This window comes from Octopus bimaculoides, chromosome 28 (genome assembly GCF_001194135.2).
Source record: "Octopus bimaculoides isolate UCB-OBI-ISO-001 chromosome 28, ASM119413v2, whole genome shotgun sequence".
In the NCBI taxonomy this organism is placed as follows: Eukaryota; Metazoa; Mollusca; class Cephalopoda; order Octopoda; family Octopodidae; genus Octopus; species Octopus bimaculoides.
The window spans coordinates 7,529,245-7,537,327 of record NC_069008.1 but is presented as its reverse complement, the minus strand read 5'-3'; the positions used below and the strand labels follow the sequence as shown (position 1 = coordinate 7,537,327).

General features: G+C 39.6%; 1 protein-coding gene across 2 annotated transcripts in view; it reads right to left on the bottom strand.

The window, feature by feature from the left end:
• LOC106883181 (zinc finger protein 271) overlaps positions 1-883 on the bottom strand; it is a 40,283-nt gene extending 39,400 nt beyond the window's left edge. For both annotated transcript variants that reach the window (XR_008266938.1, XM_014934100.2), the window contains exon 1: positions 733-883. The gene's annotated coding sequence lies outside the window, so the exon portion shown is untranslated. The remainder of the gene's footprint in view (positions 1-732) is intronic.
• Between the last annotated feature and the right edge of the window lie 7,200 nt (positions 884-8,083).

The window sequence follows — 8,083 nt, the reverse complement described above, 5'->3', positions numbered from 1 at the left end:
CTAACCCTAACCCTAACCCTAAACCTAACCCTAACACTAGTTTTGTGAGATTTGGCTGTTATTTCTAGCATGTAAATAGCCTGCTTGGTGGGGGGGGGGTTGAAATTTTTCAAAATTTTTTTTTTCAGAATCGGAATCTCCATAGCCTAAAATGTGGGATTCCGTAAAAAAAATTAATAAATAAGGTGGGGAAAGGTTCAGATTACATATAGTCCATCTCTACCGAAGTTTCTATAAAACTAGTTTTTAAACATTGAGTGGCTTTGGGGGCCCACGAGATTAAAATAGCGATCAAAGGAGTCCAAAGATAAAAAATGGTTTGAGAACTTTAGAGTGTGCTTCTTTTTCGGATATATGAACAAAAAGCTATAGATATATACATATATATTCTCTGGTGTGTCTAGGGATAATCATTATGCCAATATTATTAACATACACACTTGTTCAATTCCACTCCTTTATTATTAGTCAATTGGTTGGGACAAAAAAAAGTAACAAACAGAAACTAAACAATCGATTAGTGAGTTGGATATTTAACCAATTAACAAATAATAACCAGTGCATGTGTAAATAATATTGACATAATGAATCTCTCTAGACACTAAATTTGTTTCAACACACGAATTTACAAATAGAATCTTGCAAACCAGATACAAAAACGAAGTCTTCGGTTGTACTTTACATTATTGGTAACTTTTTTTTTAAAAGATGATTATTCGAAAGAATTCTTACCATTACAATTTTAAATTTTAAAGTAGCAAGTAGCTAAGATTTGAAAAATGTATGGGTAGCGGGTGGTGGTGGAAAATATCGCAATCCAGTAGTTGTGACCCAAAACATCAACACAGGAGGATGAATGAATGAAGAACAACAAAGAAACATCAAAAACTCAAGAAGAAATCACTACAGCGCATGCGTATATCAGAGCGAGAGAGAGAGAGAGGGAGGGAGAGGCGCAAAACAGCTAAGGGAAGATAATTCTCAATACGAACTGATGTATCTCAGACAACGTAGTTGTAGTCAAGTATAGAGAGGCAACAGGGTAACGCTGTTAGTAGGGAAAGGTTGGGGAGGTGAAAAGAGAGAGTAAAGTGTAGTGTCGGAAAGAAACAGGGGACGTTAAGCTAAGGTATGAGTTAAGGCACCTGTGAATATGACAGGAGGAATGAACAGGTGACAATTGAGAAATTAGCAATTAACGATGGAGAAATGAAAAGTTGAGGCATTGTGAAAGGGTGAGATTTTAATAGATTACAGACCCTTGGAAATCCTCGTTTAAAATTCCGGAAAGTGTTTTAGAAACTTTCAAAAGTTTAAAAAGTTTTTCAGAAGATATTTTCAAAACTTCCTCCATAAGTTTTTTAGGACAATACAGAAATTGCCAAGGTCTGACGGCATACTGATTGATTGATTGATCAACAGACAGATGGATAGATAGATGAATAGAGAGATAGACAGACATATATATATATATATGTATATATATATATATTTGTTTTGCAAGATTTTTGATGTGAAATCGTGTGTTGAAACGGATATTGTTGTATTTGGGGATGGTCATGTTGCCAGTTTAGCCAATAAAACACACACACACTGTATATTTGGTGTTAATTTGCTTCAGCTTTATATTACATTACATTACATTAATCATATTTCGCCCAGAGTTCTTTCGTCACACTTCTGTGACCTCATCAGTGGTCCATTGCTTTCTTCTTTCTTATATGTGTGTCCCTCCTTGCTAACGATCAGCCATTTTGTATTTACCTGGTGTAGCTGCTGGCTTTCCAGACTTCAGTCAAACTGTCCAACCCATGCCATCATAGAAAACGGACGTTAATCGATGGTGATGATGATGATGATATTACGAATAAAGCTGGAAGCAGGCAAGCGATTAGTAGTAGAGTTCAGAGCGAACAAAGAGCTGGCGACAGGCAAATCTGTCGTCGTGATATCAACCGCAAGTGTGTGTGTCCGTGCGTAATGCATGCGGCTAAGGCAGAGGTAGACAGATAAGGTTGTCGTCAGTGCTATCGAGCACGAGTCTGGATGCACGCATGAACGCAATGCGATCTCTGTCTGGTTCTCCGAAGTGAAAACTGCATTGAGTAAGTAAAAAGCAAGCGATTAGTAGTAGAGAGCAATAGCATTCGAAGCAAGCAAAGACGCGGCCGCTGCCAGCGACCCATGGTATGATTGAAAGGTTGTCTTCTCGGCTGCGATATCGACCGCGAGTGTGTGTGTCTGTGTGTTACGCACGCTATCGAGAACCAGTTTGTGGTAAAGTTCACAGCAGCCACCATACTGTTATGCGCCTCCCCTTGCCGTCAGAAAATCGTCATTGTTCAGCAAAGCCATGTGGCTGCTGGTGATTTTTACTAAGAACTGGTTCTCGATAGCGTGCGTAACACACGGACACACACACTTGTGGTTAATATCGCAGCTGAGACGACGACCTTTCAATCACACCACGAGTTGCCGGCGGCCACCGTGTCTTTGCTCGCTTCGAATGCTACTGCTCTCTACTACTAATCGCTTGCTTTTTACTTACTCAATGCAGTTTTCAACACAGGATGCCCAGGCTCCAATCTAGTCTAGCATAGTTTCTACAGCTGGATGCCCTTCCTTACGCCAACCATTCTGAGAATGTAGTGGGTGCTTTTTATGTCCCATTGGCACAGGAGCCAGCTAGGGAGCACCAGACCCCAGCTATGGTACTAGTTTTACTTGACTCAAGCATATCATATCGCCCAACACATCAGGAGTATTCTTAACAGGGCTGGATGTGTGTGGCTACGATCTCACTTTAGTTGCCGTGTCTTCTCAATCACAATGTGCTTCCAAAGGTCCTGGTCTCTTGTCATTGCCGATGTGAAGCTCAATATTTGAAGGTTATGCTTCACCATCTCATCCCATGTCTTCCACAGGTAGTGTTACAGTTAGGGTGTAACACTTTTTCACACAGCTGTCCTCATCCATTCCCAACAAATAACCATACTAGCACAGTCGTCTGTCCTGCACACCACATCTGATTCTTGGTCGCATGTTTCTGTTCGAGATGACTCTGTCAAGGGACCTCTTGTTTCTCCTTATAAAGGACCTTTTTGTGTGCTTTCTCGCACACCCAAAGTTTTTAACTATCGAGATGAATGGTTGTATGGAGACCATTTCTGTGGACTGACTTAAAAATGCATATTTTGAGGTGTCTACATCTTTCGATGACACCACTGCCACCCCCACCCCCCTGACAACACCACCTACACATACGCCAATGACAATACATTCACCTACACAGGCACCGTTGCCACTACCAACGCTTGCAATGCCAACTTCGTCGCCGAAAAGTGCCTCGAGCAAACCTTATGTTACCAGATCAGGCAGAACTGTTCACTGGCCCAAGAAACTTGCAAAGACTACATTTGACATTCTGTATTGTGTTTCCTGTGACAGACAAGTGTGCCTTTGTGTACTGGACAATTTCAATGTTTTGTTTTTGAACATTTTGTAAAAAAAAAAAAAAATTTGTGCATGCTTATCTATACTGTAATAATTTTTTATTTTTAGTTGACATATTTTGTGCCACATCTTGTGGGTGATCGGTAGCCATCTTGTTTCTGGTGCCACTACAATTTTCCTGTTTTCGTGAGCCTTGTAGTGACGCCTGGTTCCAGTCACCATTTTGGGATTTTTTATCCATGCATGCGCAGGGATTAGAGCCTCTTATGCACATGTTCAAACATCAGCAGCCACTAGGCTTGACCACCATTCACTCTCTTCACCTTTGCTGCTGACCGAGCCACATACAACTTGACCAGCTCTGTGTAGCTGGAATACTGAAGGCGCCACACGCTGTTGGCTAACCTGTGAAGAATGCCTTCACAATTGTGATTAAACCGATTCTGCTGGTTCCACACTAAGGCGACCTGGCTACTGATTGTCGCAAGATGTAACGCTTGTACAGACGAAAAATAAAGATTGTTTTTGTTCAGATATTCTTGTTCCGCTATTTTCCTTCCACGATTACGTAAGGAATTGTGTGGCACCCATCCAGTGCCAACATAACTTCCAACACAATCTTGCCCGGACTTGTGCCTCGGAGGGTAACTTTCTAGGTGCAATCCCATGGTCAGTCATGACCGAAGGGGGCCTCAGCAATACTTCAGGTTATCTCAACAAATTTTCTACAGAAATTATAGCCAACACTGATTTTGTTATGACGTTTCATAACGATACTGAAAATGAAAATGTGTAATTTTTTATAGATGAAATTATCATCGGTGATGTTTTGTCCCATGCAGGAGCTACTCATAGAATTTGCAAGCTCTTCTCAATCCATTGTAATGCTAGAAACCCCTTTATATCGTCATCAGGTACCTCAAGGTCACAAGCAATAATATTTTCAACTGAGACATTAAAGGGTATTTGATTGTTCAAGTGCTTCAATACTGATATTTACCAATGGTTTCTCCCGTTATTTTGATGCAAGAACTGATAAAATGTAGGAAAACAAGTAAATGGCTACAGTCTTAATGTCTGAAACAAGATAAAATATTCTTTTCTGCTTTGTTACATCCAGGTCGATTGATCGACCCCATAAATAGGCTTTGAGACCGTCCATCAGTCCAATAGAACAAATGTTGTGAATGGTTGGATTTGATGTAGAATAACTAATCAGAAATTGTCTTTCTGTAGATGTCTCTCAATAGTAAAAAAATTTTGATATTTTCTACTACATATACTGAAACACCTTGTGTCTCGAAAGGGTTAATGACGAAGCAGTTTCCAGGTGTTTCACATGATGGTGTCTTTCTTCAGTGTACTCTTTCTTGTGATTTTGTAAAAAACTGCTTTGCACAATATTTCCCACAAATTTTATGATAGGATTTTTCGTGTATTTTGTATTTCTTTGTGTCTGAATACTTCTTGTTCTGAAGAGATTGTCTTCCTACAAATCTCACAACAATATTCAGGAACATTTTTGTCAACATTATTGTGTAATTAACGAAATTTTAATTATAACATTTAAATATAAGGAAAGGGGAAAAAGAGAGATAAGAACAGAAAAAGAAAGTAAAATAAATGGTGGGGGCAAAACAGCAGATGGGGGGGGAAGGGCAGGGAGCAACGTGCCACATACTTCAGAAAAAAAAAGTGTGTTCAGCCGTACCCTGAGGTAATGACCATGATGGTATTGCTGCGGAGAATGGCCAGCGACCCTTACTATAGCAGCCACTCCACCTAACAGGGTTTATTTCTCTGGTGGGCTTCTATTATCCCTATTTTGCAGAAGAAATCGGTAATATGGGATCCTAAAACCCTTGATGTCTCGATGGTGACTGGCACAAACTGGGTAGATCCCTGTCCACAGTCATAGTTATCATCATCATCATTTCATTTCATTTAAAGACTATTTTCCATCCTGGCATGGGTAGGGCAGTTTCAGAGAACTGACTAGCAAGCAGGGCTGCATTGAGCTCCAGTCTCATCTTTGGCATAGTTTCTTTGGTTGGATTCCTTTCATAATGCCAACCACTTTACAGAGTGTAGTGGGAGCTTTTTCATGAGGTTGCCATGTAACTTGCAAGGTATTGAATGCAAACCTAGATGTTGCAGTCAATGCTGCAGGGTTGGAGCTGGAGAACGTGTTGCTGCATGTCATGTCTCAGACTAGAGATCTACCTCCCTCGAATAGGAACAGGTTTATTCTGTAGGAGCACTTTTTGTCTGTGGGTTTCTCATCTCTGTTTGTATAGCCATATCTATATTATCAAAAACAATAGATTGTGTTAGAAGTGTCCAAGTGATTAATGTTTTCCTTATTCTTGAGGAACTCTTAAAACTAGAAAAATGTCAGTGAGTATAATCTACAGCGGTTCAGTTTTTTGTCTTAAATGTCATGGGAATCTGTTTATACAGGTTGAGAATATGCAATATAGAAATAATGTTATTATAAAGAGAAAGAAGAGTGTACAGGACCTAATTAAACAATGAAGCAGACACAATTTAATAGAATATAAATCAGAAAGATTATTGTCAACACACGAGATGCAAGAGATGTTAGACAATTTTGTTAAAAAACCTTATCCAACATAGTCTAAGGTTTTGATGTTGTTAAGAGCAGCAACATTAATTTTGTTAATGTTTTCTTGGGAGAGAGAGAGAGATTACTAGAATGTAATTTATGAAATGATGTCTCTAATGTTTGTTTCTATGAAAACAGTACTTGTGGGCCCAAAGGAGAAAAACCTTATGAAGGTAGTGAAATATTGATGATGTAAATAGGCCTGCAAATGGTTGATCTTATTGAAGGTTGAATATAATTGGGGTATTTCTTCAATACAGAAGAGTTTGGTGGGGACAGGAGCTGATTCAGAAACACAAAAGTAACTTTCCCATTGGGCTGCCCTTCCTAATAGCAACCACCCAGTAGAGTAGACTGAGTGCTTTTTACATGGCATCAGCACAGGTAAAGTCAATTTTGGCGTGGTTTTTACAGCTGGATGCCCTTCCAAATGCCAACCACTTTATAGTGTGGACTGGATATTTTTTATGCTACACCAGCTCCAGCAGGGTCACCAAGTAACTTGCAAGTCAAGGAATTTTCAGAGGGGAGGGGGCATTGGAGGGAGTGATCTTGTATCGGATGATGAAAGGTTAGAGAGACAGAAACAGAAGCAGGTGTTTTGCTATAAAGGAGGTACATGGTTACTCGAGAGAGAGGGGGGAGAGACAGAGAAAAAGAGGTAACAAGAAAGAAGACAAAGAGAGGTGCTAAAGGGAAGAACAAGGGAAAGAGAGGGAGAGAGAGAGAGAGAGAGTGGGGGACATCAAGAATGCAGGAGAGAGATGATGGTGAAGTGCCAGGGTATATTCACAAGGAATGGGATTCAGAGCATAGACAAGAGGGTAGAGTAAAGACCAGAGAGATAAATGGTGGCAATTGCCAGAGGTACAAGGGATCATAATATATGTGGCCAGGTATTGCCAAGAAGACGTGAGTAGGGAATGGGGGTGGGAATTTCAGAAACTGGTGAGAACCTGAGTATAAAGGGGGGGGGGAAGCAGCAGTACAGTGAGGGTAGGGATGGGGAGTGGGAGATAATCATAGTGTATGAAGAGGAAATGTGAAGAAGAGAAGAGATGCAATTTGTGAGAGGAGACGTAGTTTGGATTGTAGGGGTAGGGTGTGTGAAAACTTTATCGCTACATGTAGGAAGGACAACACTTCTAGCCCTCAGTTTTGCTGATGTGGGTGGGTCTTCTCTTGAGCTTCATAGTGCCAGACATCTCAGTCCATTGTCATTTCCTCTGTGAGCCCCAACATCTTAAGATAGGTTCTCACCACTTCATCCCATGTCTTCCTGGGTCTCCTTCTCCCACAGGTACCGTCCATTTTCAGTGACTGACACTTGTTTATACAGCTGTCTTCCTTCATATGCACCACATGTCCAAACCAACGTAGTATCCTCTCTGCATTTAATTCCTCTTATGCTCAACTTCTCTCTCAACACAGGTATGCTTTGTCGTTCATTCATCTATTACTATTACATAAATTATTTTATAAATAATTACATAAACAAATATGATCTAGTAGCAGTTGTGTGCCTGCGAGTCATCAGGTGAGTGGATTTCATAGCACTGCTATCAGTGCTATTAAAGTCACTCACTTGTTCAGTCTATATTTTTGTTTTATAAATTTCATATAAATTCTGTATACATTAACCAAGTTCCACATGTATATCCAGTAAAAGGGATAACCTTTCTCTATGATGGCATATAGTATAACTCAGATAATATATATAAGAGAAAGAATCATAGAGAGAGGAGGTAGAAAGAGAAAAGGATGAAAGTACAATGGTTTAGAATAGTATAATAAAGCACAAAAAATATAGTAAAAATAAACATGAAACAATGTAGAGGGAATAAATGGGAGAGAAGAAGGTATACAAAAAACACTGAAATTTGTTGAGATTTATGATAAACAAAATATTTATTCTTTTTATAAACAAAGAAAAATGTCATTACTATGAAAACATAAGAACCAAGAGTTTGAATGTTATTGTTTGTGATGTGATTGTAGCAGCAG